This window comes from Felis catus, chromosome A1 (assembly GCF_018350175.1).
Source record: "Felis catus isolate Fca126 chromosome A1, F.catus_Fca126_mat1.0, whole genome shotgun sequence".
NCBI classification, from domain to species: domain Eukaryota; kingdom Metazoa; phylum Chordata; class Mammalia; order Carnivora; family Felidae; genus Felis; species Felis catus.
The window spans coordinates 16,017,354-16,041,797 of record NC_058368.1 but is presented as its reverse complement, the minus strand read 5'-3'; the positions used below and the strand labels follow the sequence as shown (position 1 = coordinate 16,041,797).

The window sequence follows — 24,444 nt, the reverse complement described above, 5'->3', positions numbered from 1 at the left end:
CCATCGCTGCCACATCTTATCTCTGTCTCTGCTTCTGCCACTACTACATGATGATGCATTACATTTTTCAGGATTGTGTTTATCTACAGCCATTTCCTCACTTCCATCTTGCCTGACTTGCACTGCCATTGCTCCTGTATGAGAAAGTCAGAACCTGCTCTGAGCTGTTCCAAGCAAGCTCATTGTAACTCATGGAAATGTCACTTGTTCTTTCACCAGCCAAAGCCCTTTGTTTGCATTGTTTAACTCATGCCAGCATTTTTTAATGCCGAAGTCTTTTTTTTTCCTAATGATTTTTAGTTATACCAATACATCTTAGAGAGAAAAAGATTTTGTTTTTGTGAGGAACTTACTTTTGAGAGTTTCCTATGTGTAAATGTCTTACAAAATGGCTCCATCAGAACCCTATAAAGGCTTTTATTAATTTTTATATTTTTTTATTTTAATTCCAGTTGGTTGACATACAGTGTCATATTATTTTCAGGTGCACAATATAGTGATTCAACACTTCCAATCATCACCCAGTACTCATCACAAGTGCTCTCCTTAAACTCCATCATCTATTTAACTCATCCCCCCCACCCACCTCTCTGCTGGTAACCATCAGTTTGTTTTTCATAGTTAAGAGTCTATTTCTTGGTTTGACTGTCTCTCTCTCTCTCTCTCTCTCTCATTTTTTTCCTTTGCTTGTTTATTTCTTAAATTTCACATATGAGTAAAATCATGTGGTATTTGTCTTTCTTTAACTTATTTTGTTTGACATTATACTCCCTAGCTCCATCCATGTTGTTGAAAATGGCAGTATTTCATTCTTTTTATGGTAAATAATATTCCATTATATACACATACACGACTTCTTCTTTAACCATTCACTAATCAGTGGACATTTGGGCTGCTTCCACAATTTGGCTATTGTAAATAATGCTACTATAAACATCAGTGTGCATGTATCCCTTTGACTTAGTGTTTTTTTTATTCTTTGGGTAAATACCCAGTAGTGCGATTGTTGGGTTGTAAGGTAGTTGTATTTTTAACTTTTTGAGGAATCTCCACACTGTTTTCCACAGCGGCTGCACCAGTTTGCATTCCCACCAACAGTGCAGGGGTGTTTCTTTTTCTCCACATCTCTGCTTACACCTGTTGTTTCTTGTTTCATTGATTTTAGCCATTCTGACAGGTGTGAGGTTGTTTCTTACTGTAGGTTTAATTTAAATTTATTTCTCTGATGATGAATGACAATGAACATCTCTTCATATGTCTGTTGATGATCTGGATGTCTTTTTTGAAATGTCTGCTCATGTCTTCTGCCCATTTGTTAATTGGTTTATTTGTTTTTTGGGTGCTGAGTGTTGTAAGTTCTTCACATATTTTGGATACTAGCCATTTATCAGATACATCATTTGCAAATATCTTCTCCCATTCATATATCTCTCATTCTGCCTTTTAATTTTGTGGATTGTTTCACTTGCTATGCAGAAGCTTTTCATTTTGATGTAGTCCCAATAGTTTAATTATGCTTTTGTTTCCCTTGCTTAAGGAGACGTATCTAGAAAAAAGTTGCTATGAGGGCACCTGGGTGGCTCAGTTGGTTAGGCATATGACTTCAGCTCAGGTCATGATCCTGTGGTTCATAAGTTTGAGCCCCGCATCATGTTCTATGCTGACAGCTCAGAGCCTGGAGCCTGCTTCAGATTCTTTCTCCCTCTCTCTTCCCCTCCCCTGCTGGCACTCTGTCCCTGTCTCTGTCTCTCTCTCAAAAATAAATAAACATTAAAACATTTATTTAAAAAGTTGCTATGGCTAGTGGCAAAGATGTTATTGCCTATGTCCTCTTCTAGTATTTTTATGGTTTCAGGTTTCACATTTAGGTCTTTAATCCTTTTTGTGTATTGTGTAAGTGTTCTAATTTCATTCTTTTACATGTTGCTCTCCAGTTTTCCCAACACGATTTGAATACACTGTCTTTTTCCCATTGCATATTCTTTCCTGCTTGATGAAGATTAATTGACCATAGAGTTGTGGGTTTATATCTGGATTTTCTATTCTGTTACATTGATCTATGTACCTACTTTTGTGCCAGTACCATACTGTTTTGATTACTACAAAAGTTAAAGGATGTTTGTAATATAACTTGAAGTCCAGAATTATGATGCCTCCAAATTTTCTTTTCTTTTTCAAGATTACTTTGGCTATTAGAAACTTTAACTCTTAGAACTGCTTTTGCTGCATCCCCATTTGCGGTTCCCTACAAATTTTAGAATTGTTTGTTCTAGTTCTGTGAAAAATGTTGTTGGTATTTTGATAAGGATTGCATTAAATCTGTAGATTGCCTGGCTAGTATAAACATTTTAACAAGTTTTGTTCTTCCAATCCATAAGCATGGAATGTCTTTCCATTTCTTTGTGTCATCTTGAATTTCTGGTATAGTTTTTTTATAATTTTCAGAGTGCAGAGTATTTTTTTTAATAAATTTCAGAGTACAGAGTAATTTTCTTTCACCTCTTTGGTTGGGTTTATTCCTAGGTGTTTTATTATATTTGGTGCAGTTGTAAATGGGATTACAGTAAAACCTTGGATTGTGAATAACTTCTGTGAGTGTTCCTCAAGATGAGCAAACATTTCTAATAAATTTTAACTTGATAGATGAGCAATATCTTGCAATACGACTAGTATGTGATGCTGAATGTCATGTGATCACAACTGACCCAATGGTTCTTATCTCTCTCTCTCTCTCTCTCTCTCTCTCTCTCTCTCTGCAGGATTGTGGGTGACTGTCTTCCAGGCTCTGATGCTCAGTCTCAGGCTGCAGTGTTTGACAGAAATCAGTGATTTTTCAGAATGTTGGAAGGGGCCCACAACTGGCACTAGTGTATTTTTTTGTTACTTCAAAGTAACTATGGACAGTCTTTGCTTTTCCATACAAGAGTAAACTTAGGAATGCTTTGCTTCACTCTAGGTCATTGGATAGGTTCCTTGTCAAAGCTGCACATGAAGAAAAAGATTCCATTGAGCCAATAGATAGCAGTGATTCCCTTAGTGATAGTGAAAATCATCCTACACAATAACCCTCCTCTCTCTTGTCTCCCTCACACCAGCCACAAAGGTTTTCAAAGATAAGAGCAGGTTAATTTGTTTATTTTTCTTATATTTTGCATTTTATTATTTTGTATTATATTACAGTATTGTAATCATTTCTATATATGAATATTTTTGGGTTGTAGAACAAACTACCTGAGTTCCCATTATATCTTAAGGGGAAATCCGCTTTGATAGGCAAGTGCTTTGTATTACAAACATGTTTCCAGAACGAATTATGCTTGCAAACCAAGGTTTTGCCGTAATTTCTTAATTTCTCTTTCTGCTGCTTCATTATTGGTGTATAAAAATGCAACAGATTTCTGTATGTTGATTTTGTATCCTGTGTTTAGTGAATTCATTTATCAGTTCTATCAGTTTTTTTGGTGGAGTCTTTAGGGCTTTCTACATATAGTATGTCATCTGCAAATAGTGAAAGTTTTACTTCTTCTTTACTGATTTAGATTCCTTTTACTTCTTTTTTGTCTGATCGCTGCAGCTAGGATTTGCAGTACTATGTTGAATAAAGGTGATGAGAGTGGATATCCTTGTCTTTATCCTGTCCTTAAGCAAACCGCTCTCATTTTTTTCCCCCATTAAGGATAACGTCAGCTGTAGGTTTTTCATAGATGGTGTTTATTATGTTGAGGTATGTTCCCTGTAAACTTATTTTGTTGAGAGTTTTTATGACAAATCGATGTTGAACACTGTTAAATGCTTTTTTTGTAATCTATTGAAATGATCATATGGTTCTTATCATTTCTCCTATTGATGTGCTGTATCACATTGATTGATTTGTGAATATTAAATGACACTTGCAACCCAGGAATTGATACCATTTGATCATGGTGAATGATTTTTTAATGTATTGTTGAATTCAGTTTGCTAGTATTTTATTGCAAATTTTTGCATCTATGTTCATCAGGGATATTGGTCTATAGTTCTCATTTTTAGTGCTGTCTTTATCTGGATTTGGTATCAGGGTAATGATGACTTCATAGAATGAATTTGGAAGTTTTCTTTCCTTTTATATTTTTTGGAATAGTTTGAGAAGAATAGGCATTAACTCTTTTTTAAATGTTTGGTAGAATTCACCTGTGAAGCCATCTGGTCCTAGACTTGTTTGTTGGGAGTTTTTTGTTACTGACTCAATTTCTTTGTTGGTTATCTGTTCAAATTTTCTATTTCCTCCTGTTTCATTTCTGGTAGTATTTATGATTCTAGGAATTTATCCATTTCTTATAGGTTGTCCAATTTGTTGGCATACAACTTTTCATAATATTCTCTTATGATTATTTGTATTCCTGTGGTAGTGGTTGTTATTTCTCCTCTCTCATTCGTGATCTTATTAATTTGACTCCTTTCTCTTTTCTTCTGGATAAGATTGGCTACAAGTTTTGTGGTTTCATTGATTTGCTCTATTTACTTTTGTTTTGTTTTTAGTTTCTATATCATTTATTTCTGTTCTAATCTTTATTATTTCTTTCCTTCTGTTGGCATTAGGTGTTGTTTGTTCTTTTTCTAGCTTCTTTAGGTGCAAGGTTAGGTTGTGTATTTAAGATTTTTCTTGCTTCTTGAGGTAGGCCTCTTAGAACTGCTTTTGCCACATCCCAAAGATTTTGGACCATGGTGTTTTCATTTTCATTTGTTTCCATGTATTTTTTAATTTTCTCTTTTATTTCCTGGTTGACCCATTAATTGTTTAGTAGCATGTCATTTAACTTCCATGTATTTGTGGTCTTTCCAGTTTTTTTCTGGTGGTTGACTTATAGTTTCATAGAGTTGTGGTCATAAAATATGCATGATATTATCTCAATCTTGAACTTGTGGAGGTTTGTTTTCTGTGCTAATATATGATCTATTCTGGAGAATGTTCCATGTACACTTGAAAAGAATACGTATTCTGTTATAGTAAGATGGAATGTTCTGAATATATATGTTAAATCCATTTGTTCCAGTGTGTCATCCAAAGCTGTATTTTATTTGTTGATGTTCTATTTAGATGATCTGTGTATTGATGTAAGCGGTGTTCAAGTCTCTTAGTACTATTTAATTATTATCAATTAGTTTCTTTATGTTTGTTATTAAGTGTTTTACATATTTATGTATTTATGCATGTTGGATGCATAAATATTTAGAATTGTTATATCTTCTTGTTGGAGTGTCCCCACATGATTATATAGTGTCCTTCTTTGTCTCTTGTTACAGCCTTTGTTTTTAAGTTTATTTTGTCTGATTTATGTATTGCTATTCCAGCTTCCTTTTAACATCCATTTGTGTGACAGATGTTTCTCCATCCTCTCACTTTCAATCTGCAGTTGTCTTTAGGTCTAAAATGGGTATCTTGTAGGCAACATATAGATGGGTCTTGTTTTTTTATCCACTCTGCCATCCTATGCTTTTTGACCGAAGCTTTTAGTCCATTTACATTCAAAGTAATTATTAATATGTATGTACTTACTGCCATGCTATTACTTGTTTTGTGGTTGTTTCTGAAGATATTCTCTGATCCTTTCTTATCTTTCTAATGTTTTGCTGATTTTTTTTAGTGATATACTTGGATTCCTTTCTTTATTCTTTGCATATTTATTAGTGGTTTCTGATACGCTGTTACCACTCAGTTTGTATACCACCTTTTCTGCATACAGCAGTCTATATTAAGTTGATTGTCATTTAAGTTTGAAACCTTTGTTTTCTCCTCTCTTCTCCATTTTTTAGGTATACATTATTTTATTTTATATCCTTTTTGTGTGCATTCCTAGACAGTTTCTTTTACAGAAATATTCATTTTTACTGTTTCTATGTTTCTTACCTCTATACTGTCTCTTGGTCTCTCTTCTCCACTCAAAGAGTCCCTTGTCTTGCAGAACTGGTTTAGTGGTCATGAACTCCTTTAGTTGTTGTTTGTTTGGTAAACATTTTCTCTCTCCTCTATTCTGATTGATAGCCTTGTGGATAGAATATTCTTGGCTGCAGATTTTTCTCATTCAGCACTTTGAATATATCATGCTACTCCCTTCTGGCTTGCAAAGTTTCCGTTGGAAAAATCTCCTGCTACCTTTACGGGTTTTCCTTTGTAAGTCAGTGATTTCTTTGTCTTGATGCTTTTAGAATTTTTTCTTTATCACTATATTTTGTAAATTTAATTACAATATGTCTTGGTGTAGGCTTGCTTTTGTTGATTCTGTTGGTGTACTCTGTGCCTTCTGGGTCTGGATATCTGTTTCCTTCCCCAGATTAGGGAAGTTTTCAGCTATTATTTCTTCAAATAAATTATCTGCCCCCCTTTCTGTCTCTCCATCTCTCGATACTCCTATAATATGAAAGTTAACATTTGATGGAGTCATGGAGTTCCCTAAGTATATTCTTACTTTATATAATTCTTTTCTCTCTTTTGTTTAGCTTGATTATTTGCCCCACCCACTGTCTTCTAGGTCACTAATTCATTCCTCTGCTTCATTCATCTAGCTGTTCATTCTATCAAGTGTGTTTCTCATTTCATTTATTGTATCTTTTATGTCTACTATGTTATTCCTATTTTTTTTTTATTTTACAAAGAAGACTTTTAATCTTCTTTAAAAGCACAGAGTATAATTTTCCCCATTTAAAAATGCTTCCAATTTTTTTTATATGATTTTATTTTACTATTTATTTATTTATTTATTTATTTATTTATTTATTTATTTATTTTTAAATATATGAAATTTATTGTCAAACTGGTTTCCATACAACACCCAGTGCTCATCCCAACAGGTGCCCTCCTCAATACCAATTGCCCACCCTCCCCGCCCTCCCACCACCTATCAACCCTCAGTTTATTCTCAGTTTTTAAGAGTCTCTTATGCTTTGGCTATCTCCCACTCTAACCTCTTTTTTTTTTCCTTCCCCTCCCCCATGGGTTCCTGTTAAGTTTCTCAGGATCCATATAAGAGTGAACACATATGGTATCTGTCTTTCTCTGTATGGCTTATTTCACTTAGCATCACAGTCGCCAGTTCCATCCATGTTGCTACAAAGGGCCATATTTCATTCTTTCTCATTGCCACGTGGTACTCTATTGTGTACAGAAACCACAATTTCTTTATCCATTCATCAGTTGATGGACATTTAGGCTCTTTCCATAATTTGGCTATTGTTGAGAGTGCTGCTATACACATTGGGTTACAAGTGCCCCTATGCATCAGTACTCCTGTATTCCTTGGGTAAATTCCTAGCAGTGCTATTGCTGGGTCATAGGGTAGGTCTATTTTTAACTTTTTAAAGAACCTCCACACTGTTTTCCAAAGTGAAAGTACCAGTTTGCACTCCCACCAACAGTGCAAGAAGGTTCCCGTTTCTCCACATCCTCTCCAGCATCTATAGTCTCCTGATATGTTCATTTTCGCCACTCTGACTGGCGTGAGGTGATATCTGAGTGTGGTTTTGATTTGTATTTCCCTGATGAGGAGCAATGTTGAGCATCTTTTCATGTGCCTGTTGACCATGCGGATGTCTTCTTTAGAGAAGTGTCTATTCATGTTTTCTGCCCATTTCTTCACTGGGTTATTTGTTTTTTGGGTGTGGAGTTTGGTGAGCTCTTTATAGATTTAGGATACTAGCCCTTTGTCTGATATGTCATTTGCAAATATCTTTTCCCATTCTGTTGGTTGCCTTTTAGTTTTGTTGGTTGTTTCCTTTGCTGTGCAGAAGTTTTGATCTTCATGAGGTCCCAATAGTTCATTTTTGCTTTAAATTCCCTTGCCTTTGGGGATGTGTCAAGTAAGAAATTGCTGCGGCTAAGGTCAGAAAGGTCTTTTCCTGTTTTCTCCTCTAGGATTTTGATGGTTTCCTGTCTCACATTCAGGTCCTTTATCCATTTTGAGTTTACTTTTGTGAATGGTGTAAGAAAGTGGTCTACTTTCATTCTTCTGCATGTTGCTGTCCAGTTCTCCCAGCACCATTTGTCAAAGACACTGTCTTTTTTCCATTGGATATTCTTTCCTGCTTTGTCAAAGATTAGTTGGCCATACTTTTGTGGGTCTAGTTCTGGGGTTTCTATTCTATTCCATTGGTCTATGTGTCTGTTTTTGTGCCAATACCATGCTGTCTTAATGATTACAGCTTTGTAGTAGAGGCTAAAGTCTGGCATTGTGATGCCTCCTGCTTTGGTCTTCTTCTTCAAAATTACTTTGGCTATTTGGGGTCTTTTGTGGTTCCATATGAATTTTAGGATTGCTTGTTCTAGCTTCAAGAAGAATGCTGGTGCAATTTTGATTGGGATTGCATTGAATGTGTAGATGGCTTTGGGTAGTATTGACATTTTGACAATATTTATTCTTCCAACCCATGAGCATGGAATGTTTTTCCATTTCTTTATATCTTCTTCAATTTCCTTCATAAGCTTTCTAGAGTTTTCAGCATACAGATCTTGTACATCTTTGGTTAGATTTATTCCTAGGTATTTTATGCTTCTTGGTGCAATTGTGAATGGGATCGGTTTCTTTATTTCTCTTTCTGTTGCTTCATTATTAGTGTATAAGAATGCAACTGATTTCTGTACATTGATTTTTGTATCCTGCAACTTTGCTGAATTCATGTATCAGTTCTAGCAGACTTTTGTGGAGTCTTTCGGATTTTCCATGTATAATGTCATGTCATCTGCAAAAAGTGAAAGCTTGACTTCATCTTTGCCAATTTTGATGCCTTTGATTTCCTTTTGTTGTCTGATTGCTGGTGTTAGAACTTCCAACATTATGTTAAACAACAGCGGTGAGAGTGGACATCCCTGTCGTGTTCCTGATCTCTGGGGATAAGCTCTCAGTTTTTCCCCATTGAGGAGGATATTAGCTGTGGGCTTTTCATAAATGGCTTTTATAATGTTTAAGTATTTTCCTTCTATCCCGACTTTCTCGAGGGTTTTTATTAAGAATCGATGCTGAATTTTGCCAAATGCTTTTTCTGCATCGATTGACAGGATCATATGGTTCTTCTCTTTTCTTTTATTAATGTGATGTATCACGTTGATTGATTTGCGAATGTTGAGCCAGCCCTGCATGCCAGGAATGAATCCCATTTGATCCTGGTGAATAATTCTTTCTATAAGCTGTTGAATTCGATTTACTAGTATCTTATTGAGAATTTTTGCATCCATATTCATCAGGGATATTGGCCTGTAGTTCTTTTTTTACCGGGTCTCTGTCTGGTTTAGGGATCAAAGTAATACTGGCTTCATAGAATGAGTCTGGAAGTTTTCCTTCCCTTTCTATTTTTTGGAATACCTTGAGAAGGATAGGTATTATCTCTGCTTTAAACGTCTGGTAGAATTCCCCAGGGAAGCCATCTGGTCCTGGACTCTTATTTGTTGGGAGATTTTTGATAACTGATTCAATTTCTTTGCTGGTTATGGGTCTGTGCAAGCTTTCTATTTCTTCCTGTTTGAGTTTTGGAAGTGTGTGGATGTTTAGGAATTTGTCCATTTCTTCCAAGTTGTCCAGTTTGTTGGCATATAATTTTTCATAGTATTCCCTGATAATTGCTTGTATTTCTGAAGGGTTGGTTGTAATAATTCCATTTTCATTCATGATTTTATCTATTTCGGTCATCTCCCTTTTCTTTTTGAGAAGCCTGGCTAGAGGTTTAACAATTTTGTTTATTTTTTCAAAAAACCAACTCTTGGTTTCATTGATATGCTCTACAGTTTTTTTTAGATTCTATATTGTTTATTTCTGCTCTGATCTTTATTATTTCTCTTCTTCTGCTGGGTTTGGGGTGTCTTTGCTGCTCTGCTTCTATTTCCTTTAGGTGTGCTGTTAGATTTTGTATTTGGGATTTTTCTTGTTTCTTGAGATAGGCCTGGATTGCAATGTATTTTCCTCTCAGGACTGCCTTAGCGGCATCCCAAGGTGTTTGGGTTAGTGTATTTTCATTTTTGTTTGTTTCCATATATTTTTAAATTTCTTCTCTAATTGCCTGGTTGACCCATTCATTCTTTAGTAGGGTGTTCTTTAACCTCCATGCTTTTGGAGGTTTTCCAGACTTTTTCCTGTGGTTGATTTCAAGCTTCATAGCATTGTGGTCTGAAAGTATGCATGGTATGATCTCAATTCTTGTATACTTATGAAGGGCTGTTTTGTGACCCAGAATGTGATCTATCTTGGAGAATGTTCCATGTGCACTCGAGAAAAAAGTATATTCTGTTGCTTTGGGATGCAGAGTTCTAAATATATCTGTCAAGTCCATCTGATCCAATGTGTCATTCAGGGCCCTTGTTTCTTTATTGACCGTGTGTCTAGATGATCTATCCATTGTTGTAAGTGGGGTATTAAAGTCCCCTGCAATTACCACATTCTTGTCAAGAAGGTTGCTTATGTTTGTGAGTAATTGTTTTATATATTTGGGGGCTCCCGTATTCGGCACATAGATATTTATAATTGTTAGCTCTTCTTGATGGATAGACCCTGTAATTATTATATAATTCCCTTCTTCATCTCTTGTTACAGCCTTTAATTTAAAGTCTAGTTTGTCTGATATAAGTATGGCTACTCCAGCTATCTTTTGACTTCCAGTAGCATGATAAATAGTTCTCCATCTCCTCACTTTCAATCTGAAAGTGTCCTCAGGTCTAAAATGAGCCTCTTGTAGACAGCAAATAGATGGGTCTTGTTTTTTTTATCCATTCTGATACCCTATGTCTTTTGGTTGGTGCATTTAGTCCATTTACATTCAGTGTTATTATAGAAAGATATGGGTTTAGAGTCATTGTGATGTCTGTAGGTTTCATGCTTGTAGCGATGTCTCTGGTACTTTGTCTCACAGGATCCCCCTTAGGATCTCTTGTAGGGCTGGTTTAGTGGTGATGAATTCCTACAGTTTTTGTTTGTTTGGGAAGACCTTTATCTCTCCTTCTATTCTAAATGACAGATTTCCTGGATAGAGGAATCTCGGCTGATTATTTTTCTGTTCATCACATTGAAGATTTCCTGCCATTCCTTTCTGGCCTGCCAAGTTTCAGTAGAGAGATCCGTCACGAGTCTTATAGGTCTCCCTTTATATGTTAGAGCACGTTTATCCCTAGCTGCTTTCAGAATTTTCTCTTTATCCCTGTATTTTGCCAGTTTCACTATGATATGTCATGCAGAAGATCGATTCAAGTTACGTCTGAAGGGAGTTCTCTGTGCCTCTTGGATTTCAATGCCTTTTTCCTTCCCCAGATCAGGGAAGTTCTCAGCCATGATGTCTTCAAGTATATCTTCAGCACCTTTCCCTCTCTCTTCCTCCTCTGGGATACCAATTATGTGTAGATTATTTCTCTTTAGTGCATCACTTAGTTCTCTAATTTTCCCCTCATACGCCTGGATTTTTTTTATCTCTCTTTTTCTCAGCTTCCTCTTTTTCCATAATTTTATCTTCTATTTCACCTATTCTCTCCTCTGCCTCTTCAATCCGAGCTGTGGTTGTCTCTATTTTATTTTGCAGCTCATTTATAGCATTTTTAGCTCCTCCTGGCTGTTCCTTAGTCCCTTGATCTCTGTAGCAATAGATTCTCTACTGTCCTCTATACTGTTTTCAAGCCCAGCGATTAATTTTATGAGTATTATTCTAAATTCACTTTCTGTTATATTGTTTAAATCGTTTTTGATCAGTTCGTTAGCTGTCGTTATTTCCTGGAGATTCTTTTGAGGGGAATTCTTCCGTTTCATTTTGGATAGTCCCTGGAGTGGTGCAGAGCTGCAGGGCACTTCCCCTGTGCTGTCTTGAATAACTTGCATTGCTGGGCGGGGCCGCAGTCAGAACTGATGTCTGCCTCCAGCCAACTCTGGGGCCACACTCAGACTGGTGTGTGCCTTCTCTTCCCCTCTCCTAGCGGCGGGATTCAATGTGGGGTGGCGTGGCCGTCTGGGCTACTTACACACTGCCAGGCTTGTGGTGCTGGGGTTCTGGCGCATTAGCTGGGGTGTATTGGCAAGGTGCACAGGGGCGCGAGGGGCAGGCTCAGCTCCCTTTTCCTTAGGAGATCCACTTCTGGAGTGGTCCTGCGGCACTGGGAGTTTGTCAGACCCGTCGGAGGGATGGATCTGAAGAAGTACAGCATTTTGGTGTTTGGGCGGTGCAAGAAAATTCCCTGACAGGAATTGGTTCCCTTTGGGATTTTGGCTGGGGGATGGGCAAGGGAGATGGTACTGGCTAGCGCCTTTGTTCCCCGCCAAGCTGCGCTCTGTTGTCTGGGACTCAACAACTCTCCCTCCTGTTGTCCTGCAGCCCTCCTGTTCTCCGAGCAGATCTGTTAACTTATAACCTTCCAGATGTTAAGTCCCGCTTGCTGTCAGAACACACTCCATCCAGCCCCTCCATTTTTACCAGCCAGACTCGGGGGCTCTGCTTGGCTGGGGGGCCGCCCCCGCCCTGGGTCCCTCCCTCCAGTCCGTGTAGCACGCACTGCCTCTCCGTCCTTCCTACTCTCTTCCGTGAGCCTCTCGTCTATGCTTGGCTCTGGAGAATCCGTTCTGCTAGTTTTCTCGGTTATTTAGGCAGGTGTGGGTGGAATCTAAGTGATCCGCAGGAAGTGGTGAGCCCAGTGTACTCCTATGCCGCCATCTTCCTCCTTACTTCACTCTATATACTATGTTATTCCTTTTCCATATTAAGGGTCTTACTCATGTCTTCCACTCTCTCAAGTTCGGTGACTGTCTTATGATTATTGTTTTAAATTATTTATAGACATGTTACTTATATCTGTTTCACTTAGATCTCTGGCTGTGGCGTTGTCCTGTTCTTTCATTTGGAATAAATTGCTCTTTCTTCATTTTGCTTGCCTCTCTGTGTCTATTTTTGTGTGTTAATAAAGTCAGCTATGTCTTCTGCTCTTGAAAGTAGGGACTTTATGTAGAAGAGGTCCTGGAGTGCCCTTCAGTGCAGTTTCCCTTGTTTACCAGAACTTGGCACTTCAGAAGGCTATCCTATGTGTGTTGCTTATGCCCTGTTTTTTGTATCTGAGTCACTTTTCCTTTTCATGCAGTTGCCTGTACTAACTTTGCCTATTGTGTGCTGTGCTTACTCTCTGTTGTGTTAGTGGGACCCAGAAAGGCTAGCTCTGGGGAGTATGTGCCCCTCCCCAGGGAACTTGGGAGCAGGGTGATGATGTTAGCAAAATACCTTCTGGGCCACTAGCCCTATGCCAAATTCTTTGAAGTGCTCTGAATGCAGGAGTCATGTGGCTTAGTGCAGCACGAGGTGGCAGCTGTTTACCCAGCAGCTGGGCAGGAGACAGGCTTGGCTTTAACAAAATTCCCCCTGAGCTCAGGGCTGAGACCAGAAGGTTTGGAGTGGGTGAGTCCTCAGGAGAACTTGTGGGCATGATGCACTGATAGCAGGTTAGGTAGTGTCTGTGCAGCCCCCCTTCCCACAAGTGTCTCTGTGCTTGTGCTGGGAATGGGGGGAGGAAGGTGTCACCTGCCAGCTACCTTGTTTTTTGAGAATTCCCCCGAAATTCTCAGAAATCAATATGAAATGATCTGTCTCCTGTTTGCCCCCCACATTGTGCAAACTGCCATTTTTATGTTACCTCTTCACACAGGCTGCTGTCTCTTTAAGGAGGGTGACCCAGCTATCACTTGCCCTCCCAGGTCATTCAGTGCTGAGTCAGCTGACCTCCAAAGCTTTCAAGACCCACTGGTTTTATAAACTTACAGAATGCAGCCCCTCTGGTTTCTAAAGCCCAGCACATTAGTCTGTGTGGATTAGTCTTTCCCCCATTTCTCTGCCCTCTCTGGCATGCGAGCTCCCGCCTTCGGGAAGCCTCCCTCTACCTATCTGATCTTCGTAACCTTTCAGATGCAACTTCTTCTCTATATTAATTGTGGAGTTTGTTCTTCCAGTCTTCAGATTACTCTCTGGTTTGTTGGTTTGGATGTGGATGATATCTAGTTGAAAACATGGGATGGGGTGAGCTCAGAGGCCTCCTACTCCATCATCTTCCCAAGCTTTGATGGAGGGAAAAGATTTTTAAGTCTGGATTTACTTTCTTATCTTAAATAATACTGAAATTATGCTGGTCTTAACAGGCCACAGATGACAGCTCCCAGATCCTTAAGAAAGACACTCCTGGGTTATAAAACTGGCAAGAGGTTTTACATACATCTCAATGAAGCAGAGAAAAAATTGACAGTATGAAATTTTCATGTAAATGCTCTAGGAAAAAGATCAGGGGCCAAGATGCACAAAGAACCTGTTCTATTCAAGATGAGGAGAACAGTACGGTTGACTCAACCATCTTATTTGCCGCTATGACAGCGCATGCAATGCATATCACCAATGTCTAGATTCTGTTCTTCTTACTCAGCTTACTTTGTTTAATTTGATATCCAATTGAACCTCTATGATTATAAAGGTCACAAAAATATTTAAGAAGATTGTTTCACTTGTTGGTATAATTATACAGGGGTTGTATTTAGTACCACAAAGATAAAAAAGGTACATACAAATTCTCTGAAGTGAAAAAATCAAAGTCTAAAATTTCCTTTGAAGGTAAATTTACTTTTTCACACCTTCATATTCAATACAGATAAATGTTCCAAATTACTCACTTGAGATTTATCTATTTAGACTCCACACTGTTTAGAAAATATACAGACATTGAAAACTATTCCTCAGTGATGAAGTATTTTGTTCTAAAACAAAGAGTTTTGCAAAGCTTCTTAGGCTGCCATTCCTAAATGTGATTATCTTTTAATGCTCACTAAATTAGACATCCTTTTATATGTTTTAAACTATGTTCTCTTCTTATATTTATTTTCAATCTCAAGTATATGAGACCATCCATATTTCTCAATTATTTATACTAATAAACAGAAACAAATGAAATAAAAAGCATTTTAGAATGCTTTTCTGTGCTTGTATTTAAATTTATCTGATATTTCAAAAATGTATTTCGATTGCTCTGTTCCAAAAGGGGTTAGAGAGGTGCTGGCTCTTTCCACCTGAATTTGAGTTACCTCCCTGCTGTAACACACTACACACTTGTAATTAATCTCTCCCTGATGATCTTTCCTAGGATTAGGAGTTCTGGCCTGTATTTTTAATTCTAAAAAACTCCCTTTCTAAGAATTAATTTCACTTAATTTGATACAATAATTATCTATTATCTCCTACTATGTGCCAGCCATTGTATTAGTTACTGAGGCACCACTCCTATCTCAAGGAACTCATGGTCCAGGAGGATTCTATTACAAATAGGAAAGTGAGAGACAGAGGTTCACACACACATAATTCTACAAATCTTATCAGTTAACTTTAAAACAAGACTTTACATGAATAGGTCATATTCATATATATTTTCAGTCAACCAATCCTATTCCCTCTGCCTAGAACACTATTATTTACTGATCTATAAATCTGACTCATCCTTTAAACCTCAATTTGGATAGCATCTCCTCCAAGTAATCTTCCATGGCCTCCATTTCCCACCCAGATTGGGTGGCTCATAATATTCTCTGTCTTACCACTTCTGACACTGAATTGTATTCATTTCTTTACTTGTCTATACCTCCAAGACATGTATATATACTTGTCTATACCTCCAACTAGACAGTGAGTTCATTTATGACTGGGGCAAAACATTTATATCTGATTTCCATGCACTTCATCTCTGGGAATGCAATAAATACAGGTTGAATAAATAAATGAACAGATGGCTACATACAATAAGAGTGAACATTTATTGTCTAATTTATATATGCCATCCACTATGCTAAGTGTTTTACATGTATCATTTTATTTTTTTTTAATTTTTTTTTCAACGTTTATTTATTTTTGGGACAGAGAGAGACAGAGCATGAACGGGGGAGGGGCAGAAAGAGAGGGAGACACAGAATCGGAAACAGGCTCCAGGCTCTGAGCCATCAGGCCAGAGCCTGACGCAGGGCTCGAACTCACGGACCGCGAGATCGTGACCTGGCTGAAGTCGGATGCTTAACCGACTGCGCCACCCAGGCACCCCTACATGTATCATTTTAATTAACCTAATTATTATTACTGATTTATGGATGAGAAAAACAGGAGCTGTGAAAAATTAAGAAACTTGCTTAGATTAAGAAACCATTCAATCATAGAGCTAGAATTTCAACATTAGCAGTCTGACTTCGGAGCCTGTTCTCTTAACCACATCATGAATTAATAATATAATTTTCAAATTGGTATTACATAATTTAGAATTAGACTATCTTTATGCAGCAGGTGGAATAAATTTCTACTAGGTCTAGTAATTTAGCAAAGTTCCATCATGGAAGTAAAAATGCCACAGTTTAAATTGCCCCACAAAAGTAAACAAATGCCAAATATCCCACTAGAACTATTTAAGTATAAATTTGCCTAATGGCAGGAAAAGCCTTTCCAGGAATCCTTCTAATATGGGAACATCACAACTTAAATATTTTCAAGATATATATCCAGATTGGGTATATCACTGACATAATTTAGCAATTATGCTTTATTTCTTAATAACTACAGTCTTAGTCCATTTTTAAAGAAAATTTTTATCTTTGGCTCAGTTTCATAAGCTTAATAATTCAATTTGACATGTGTATAGTAATGTGTTTATACTGAGTGATGAGGTTATTAAATGCATACTCAGACCATCGTGATTAAAGCCCTCTCACCTCTAACTCACGTCAAAGAAGTACAGGTATATTCAAATTCTGCTTAAATTCTACACTCATGAAAAGTCTGATTGTTTTGAGCCAAAACACTCAATAAGCTTACATTGAGAGCATCACTGAATAAGGTTAAGTATTTGATCCAGCTTTAAGAGCAGACTGAAAGATTGTACTTCAAAAGACTTGAGAAAATAAAGAAAAGGTTAGTTGGCTGCGCAAAAATAACAATTTCCTTCATTTCATGCTTTAATTCAGGAGGTCCTGATTACAGAAAACTAAGTTCTGTTTCTAATCATGTCAATTTCGTGTCACCCTCCTGCACAACTAACCCTCCTTTGGTTAGTGTTCATAGTTTTATTTTTTTCTGAATGACTCCTTAGTGCCTCACCTCATTGGAACACAAAGGATCATAGTGTCCTTATTGCCCTTATTCTGTGGGACAGACCTTTCCCATCCAACTACAAACTTTCCAAGTATATTAGAACCTACTTCTGGGGTGCCTGGGTGGCTCAGTCAGTTAAGCATCTGACTTTGGCTCAGGCCACGATCTCATGGTTTGTGAGTTCGAGCCCCACATCTGGCTCCGTGCTAACAGCTCAGAGCCTAGAGCCTGCTTCAGATTCCATGTCTCCCTCTCTCTCTGTTCCTCCCCCTCTCACACTCTCTCTGTCTGTCTCTTTCTCAAAAATAAATGAACACTTAAAAAAATTTTTTTTTCATTAACAACTCAGGCAACAACAGATGTTGGCGAGGATGCAAAGAAAGAGGATCTCTTTTGCATTGTTGGTGGCAATGCAAGCTGGTGCAGACACTCTAGAAAACAGTATGGAGGTTCCTCAAAAAACTAAAAATAGAACTACCTTACGACCCAGCAATTGCACTACTAGGCATTTATCCATGGGATACAGGTGTGCTGTTTCGAAGGGACACATACACCACATGTTTAAAGCAGCACTGTCAACAATAGCCAATGTATATAATGGAGTATTACTCAGCAATCAAAAAGAATGAAATCCTGCCATTTGCAACTACGTGGATGGAACTGGAGGATATTATGCTAAGTGAAATCAGTCAGAGAAAGACAAAAATCATATGACTTCACTCATATGAGGACTTTAAGACACAAAACAGATGAACATAAGGGAAGGGAAAAAAAATAATATAAAAATAGGGAGGGGGACAAAACAGAAGAGACTCATAAATATGGAGAACAAACTAAGGGTTACTGGAGGGGTTGTGGGAGGGGGGATGGGCTAAATGGGTAAGGGGCACTAAAGAATCTACTCCTGAAATCATTGTTGCACTATATGCTAACTAATTTGGATGTAAATTTAAACAAATAAAAAATAAAATTCAAAAAAATTTTTTAAATATTAGAACCTGCTTCTTGAGGTGCAGACCCAATCAGCAGCTTTGTAATCAAGTGAGAGCCGAGAGGGAACAAAACTGAGTTTAAAACTTTAGTTTTCATTTATTTGTTAATGTTATTATTAATGCACAATTCATCAAAACATTACAAATTTTCATAAATATATTTTAAAAATAAAAGTAAATTTTCTTGGAAATGTACTTCTTCATTACATAGGTAAAGGTATTTTTGTTTGTTTGTATGTTTCCCCATTAGTTAATGTAATCCATTGTGGAATATTAACTATTGCTAAAGTAAGGTAACAGAGTCAATTCTATTTATATTTTCCATTTTTATAGACACAAGTATTAAAAACTTCCGTCACATCAACAAACAAAAAATAATGGAAGGAGTTTGTTTCTTTAGCAAATATCATTCAATTCTTTGCCACTACTTCACCCAAACCATACAGTGATTTAAAAGTAAAAAAAAAATCACTTTCCATGATAAATAGTTGGAAACTCAATTAGGTCCTTCTCTAATACTGTTGAAAACAAAGAACTGAAAGCCAACTGATTGCAAAAAGGTCTGCCACACAATCAGTAGTGTTGTTCACATTCCCATTTCTGAGAGGAATTGTCACATTAACTATACCCATTTTTTTTTTTCATTTAGAGGCATCTAATTAACTCTACATCTACAGAAAGGTTTGGGGAATCAAGATATTATTAATCCCAATGTACTTTTATGATTATAGCTATCTTACTATATGCCTTAAATACTTCATCAAAATGCCAAAGCTCATTCAATTACTACTGTATGATTTTATCACAGATTTCTCATCTCTAATCATAAACTAAATTGACCTATGATTTACCTTTCTTTTTCTGCTTTTGAGAATGCAGTATCTGGTATCTTATCTAGCCTAATAAAAAGTATCAAGCAATTTTTACCTCTTTTACTCAATTTTTGGACATCCTAAAATAAGGATACCACCAATAACATGGTTCTGGTTATGTATCATTTGAAAGTTGGATAAAACTAGCCTGAAAAATCATCCATCCTGGTGCTTTTATAGAGGGATGGTTTTGATTGCCACTTCAATTTATTTTATGGTCATTTTCTTTTCAACTTTTCTGCTTCTTTTCTATTTCTACTTCTATTTCTATTTGACTAAGAACCAACTTCAACATTTATATTTTTTCCAGAAATGTAACGATGTCATTTGGTTTTCTAACTAGTATATGATTGTTCATAATATTTACTTTTGATTTTCAAACCATTTTTACACATGTATATAATTATTTATGTTTTGTTTTCTATATTTGGTTTTCTTTCTTCTACATTTCCTTGATTCACTTTTCTATAGGTTTATCTAGCTTATGAATCTTTTCAAAGAAACAGATTTCAGCAATAAAAAGGAAATATCATTCACAAGAAACAATTTAAAACCTAAAATACCTAAGAGCAATTATTTTAGAAATGTATTTGAATATTATGAAGGAAATTATAAATCCTTTACTGCTACATAAACTAGAATATATTCTTGTTTCCACACTGAAAGATTAATATTGTAAAAATATCAGTTATTCTTAATTACTTTACTGCTTTAACTTATTCCAATAAAAATAACAAAATATTTTAAAGAATTTTAATGCCCAAAAAGGATTTTGAATTTCATCTGGAAGAATAATCAGACAGAAATAGCAGAGACACTTTTTTTTTAAAGGAAGTAGGGGTTCACACATAGCAGTCACTGAAATTTGTTATGAGACTATAACAATTTCTAAAGCGCAGTGCTTGCCTGAGATTATTCAGGCAAATCTTGGGCAGATCAACCTATACTTAAAAGAATTTACAAAGATATTCATGAAATTGACAGAGACATTACTGTTTACTGAATGTCCATGATTTCCTCTAAAATTCTCAATCACTTTGCATCTTGGTGGAACCATGTGACTAGTTCTAGAAAATGAACAGGAAGTAATAGGAGTCAAGTCACAAAAGGGTGGGTGAAAGTTCTCCACTTACTCTCATCCCCTGCTTTGTTTGCCATCAGGAGTATAAAAATTCAAATGGCAATACCCAAAATGGGAACAGCCTGAGTTAATCATGTGAAGGATGAAGGATGAAGCAGTAGTAGGCATCCAATTCTCAATGAAGGCTGTGTGAGCTAGAAATAATTTTAATCCTTAGTCATCTGAGTTGAGTACAGCCCCCTGAAACCTTGGAAATAGGGAAAGTGAAGTTGCTTTCCAAAGTTAGCCTAAAGAATTAACACTTATAGATCTGAGAAAAAAAACCTCTGCATCAGAGACAGAAGACATTTTTACTCATGAAAATTCAGCTTTATGGTTGTGTCTGTTCCCCTTGCCCCCAAGTCCCATGAGAATAACACAAAGTGGGTCAGGCAGATGCTATACACATAGCGGGTTAGTGTCATAGCTGAAGAACACTGCACTTATTGTACAGTAATATTTTATATTGAGCAAATATTTTATAATGAGCAATAAGCAAACCTGCCTTATCTTTGCTCTGAAAGGAGATATTATGTTTATTTTACTGTAAAACTAGCACATCTGCACTCTTCTAGAGAAGGAGACATTATCTTTATCTTTCAAAGCTATTCTCCATACAGATATCCTTACAAACATAATGTGGAATGAAAGGGCAGCTAGAACATCTGCTCACAAGATGTAAAGACACAAGAGAGACCCATAGAGAATTGTTTCCCATCAGTCATAAAAGTAAGTAACTAGTTCAATAAGTCTATCATACCTAGTTTGCATAAGTCCAAAACAATCTACTGAGCTGTATCTCCAATATACTTACAACAAAAATTTTAAGTTTTCATCTCCATGAAGAAATACCTTGGAATTTAGTCACTCTTTCAGTTAATTTCTGGAATAATGGAAGAGAAGAGGAAATTAAATTCAAATTTAAGCTTTATCACTACCCAAATGCCATTCTTAATTATTTGATTAATCCCCATATCTAAAGATTCTCATATTCCATAGATATATCAAAATTTTGGCAAATTGCTATGTACAGTATTCCCTCTTTCCCTACGGTAATATTTCTCTTTATTTGGTTTAACCTGGGGTAAGAGGGCTTTTTTCCATACTCTTAAAATTATAAGAAGCAAAAATGCAGGCAAACTCAAGCCAATGGCAAGTCAGTTACTGAATCCCTGGCAAAATCATTAAATGAGAACAGCGGCTGTCAGACGGGGCTCAGCACACACCTAAGCATTTCATAAGAGCTTGGCAAGCCACTCAAAGTACTGCCTCTGGGTAGAACCAGAAGCTTGTTAGATGGGCTCAAATACAATGGAATAAATGGAGTAATGGTCTATGTAAAGAAAACCAAATGTATGTGTCATCTATGATAATGGAAAATCAGGATCAGAGAGTTACATGACACTCTGACTAATTTGTTAGTATTTCACTGTATTAAAGGTTTTAAGACTATCTAGAGAATAAAGTCTCAGCCACACAGTCCTTTGGTGTTATATAGTTCAGAGGAGCACTGTAATTTAGGCATATTATTTCTAAAAAATAACTATTTTTACTTTGTTTAAGATATTTTACTTAAATTTTATTTTAGAGGCATTAAAAAAAAAGAGGTTAAACTTCTTTTTGTTTTAGCTCTGTAGAAAGAAAAGTTATCAGAGTTATGTGGAAAAGTAACTACAAATCATGGAATTTATCAAGATGAATGAGCCCTGAAATAATCAATGTGCTGTTGCCTAGTATCTTTTAAAATTCCAACTCCAACTTCAAATGTGCAGAAAATCCCATGAGTAATGGGAGTAGCCTAAATGTGTCTTATAAATATGCAGCTATTTTGCATTTTCTTTCTGAAGCTTTAATGATACAATATGGTTTGCTCTAGAAGCCATTTACCAAAACATTTTGAAGCTTTATTGTTTCACATATAGGTATTAAAAGTTCTAGGCCAGTTACTTTCTTCTGTCCCTCTATAGGAAATTTGAAGCAAAAATTCTTTTTAAATTCTTCAAGGCTGTTATTTTGAAAAACAATATAAAACAAGAGTTTTAAATGCCACTGGAAAAGTCTGGAAAAAGAAAGGAATTGCTTATTTACTGCTAACACTGGATAGGAAATGTAGAAAATTTAAGCTAATATAGGTCAAACCTAGAAATGTGAATTTAGGGGTCACCTACACAAATATGGGGTAGTAATTTTAAGGACAATATAATAATTTTTACAAAAAGTAAGAAGGAGTTGAAAAACAAAAACTGAGACCGACTCAGAAATATTCAGGAAACAGATTCTTTAAAAAGCTACCAAAGTAGTACTGCAGTTAGAAGAAAGGGAAACAGTCCCATGGTGGTTCCTAAAAGTGTGTCCTACAAAGCAGACTTTCACAAGATTCTACTAGATGTTATGCTGAAGGAGCTCTGTAGTTTAGAAAGTAAAGACAGCAGGACTTCTCAGCCCCTCAATACGGTAGTGCATGTCATGAACTTCCAACAGGAAGATAAAGAATGCAGCATTTCCTAAACTGGTTTGATGTTAGAACTTCCTAGAGAGTGGATCTAGCATAGCTGTGCCATGAAATTTTACAACAGAAAATATCAGTTCCAAGTCCTAGACAGCAGAGGAAAGAATAGCAACAAGGAAAGTAGGAATAAGGAGAGAGAATACGAAGTAGAAAGAAATGCTGCCAGAAAAGATTTCCTATTGTAGTGGGCTGAATGGTGACTCCCATAAGATATGTTTACCCAGAACATGTGAATGTGACCTTATTTTTAAAAAGGGTCTTTGCAGATGTAACTCAGTTAAGAATCTCAAGATGAGATCATCCTAGATTAGAGTGAGCCCTAAATCCAATGACAAGTGCTCTGATAAGAAAAGAGAAGGGGAGAACATAGAGGAGAGGTGATAGGAAGACAGGAAAGGCAAAGATTGGAGCAATACATCTAGAAAACAAGAAACACCAAGGATTTCTGAAAGTCATCAAAAGCTAAGAATAATGCATGGAACAAATTATTCCTCAGAAACCTCAGAAGGAACCAACTCTGCAGACACCATGATTTTGGACCTTGGATCTTCGGAACTGTGAGAGAATACGTTTATGATGTTTTAAGCCACCCAGTATATGGTACTTTCTTACAACAGCCTTAGGAAACTGAAATGCTTGTATTAAGAGAAAGATCCAGAAACAGAGAAGAGGGATAGGGAGAGTGGAAGAGAGAAAGAGAGAGAGAGAGAGAGAGAGAGAGAGAGAGAGAGAGAGAGAGAATATGAGAGGCAGAGAGGGAGAGAGAGCAAAATTGATACAGATGAAAAGTAAGAAGATGGAAATTAACTGGCAGGGAGTGAAGAAATCAGCAAAGAAGAAACAAGGAGGAATGACAGCTGACCTCTCCCCTTCCCTTCTCATGCCCTTCAGTATTGTCTAAAAATGGGTAATACTTGCTTTGCTAACAAATTTTCTTAATATATCTAAATCTCCTGCTCTTTTTTAATTCTCTGAAGCACACACTATTTACCCCACATGTTAATTCAGTATTAAGACAATAAGAGAAGAAAATAAGTTCTCCTATACTTCTTTGTATACCTCTTATCTGCATAGTCCTTCAGAAAGCAAAAGAAAATCTCTATCATATGGTTATCACCTGAGTAACACACAAAACCGAGAGTAGCTAGGGGCGCCTGGGTGGCACAGTCGGTTAAGCGTCCCACTTCAGCCAGGTCACGATCTCGTGGTCCGTGAGTTCAAGCCCCACGTCGGGCTCTGGGCTGATGGCTCAGAGCCTGGAGCCTGTTTCCGATTCTGTGTCTCCCTCTCTCTCTGCCCCTCCCCCGTTCATGCTCTGTCTCTCTCTGTCCCAAAAATAAATAAACGTTGAAAAAAAAAATTAAAAAAAAATTACTTTCAAAGCACACGAAAGAAAAACTTTCATGTACCTAACTGCTTAATTTTTCCTACCATGACCAGTTTACATAATTTATATGTTAGATAAAACTGGATTTTTAATTATAAAAAGTGACATCCTCATAATAGCACTTGGAAAATATATTAAAGTATAAAGAATATTAAAATCACTCTTCTTCTCAAAACGTTTGTATTTTTTTTTAAGTAGGCTCCACCCCCAACAGGGAGCCCAAGGCGGGCTTGAACTCACAACCCTGAGATCATACCTAACCTGAGATCAAGAGTTAGATACTAAACCGACTGAGCCACCCACGTACCCCAAAACTTGTGTATTTTTAAAAAGAGTCTAAATATAAATATTTCTGGGGCTTTCAAATTCCACATGATTCCCAAAACAGTTTGGATTTAATTTCTCCACTCCTTTTATTCTTTACAAAGAAAAAATGGAATAGACCAATGTCTCTAGATGATTGTCAAACATTTTGCATG

General features: G+C 36.7%; 1 long non-coding RNA gene across 2 annotated transcripts in view; it reads right to left on the bottom strand.

Annotated features, from left to right (window-relative positions):
• LOC111559720 overlaps positions 1-24,444 on the bottom strand; it is a 431,348-nt gene that overhangs the window by 219,225 nt on the left and 187,679 nt on the right. For both annotated transcript variants that reach the window (XR_006594110.1, XR_006594109.1), the window contains one exon: positions 20,884-20,952. This is a non-coding gene — a long non-coding RNA (uncharacterized LOC111559720). The remainder of the gene's footprint in view (positions 1-20,883; positions 20,953-24,444) is intronic.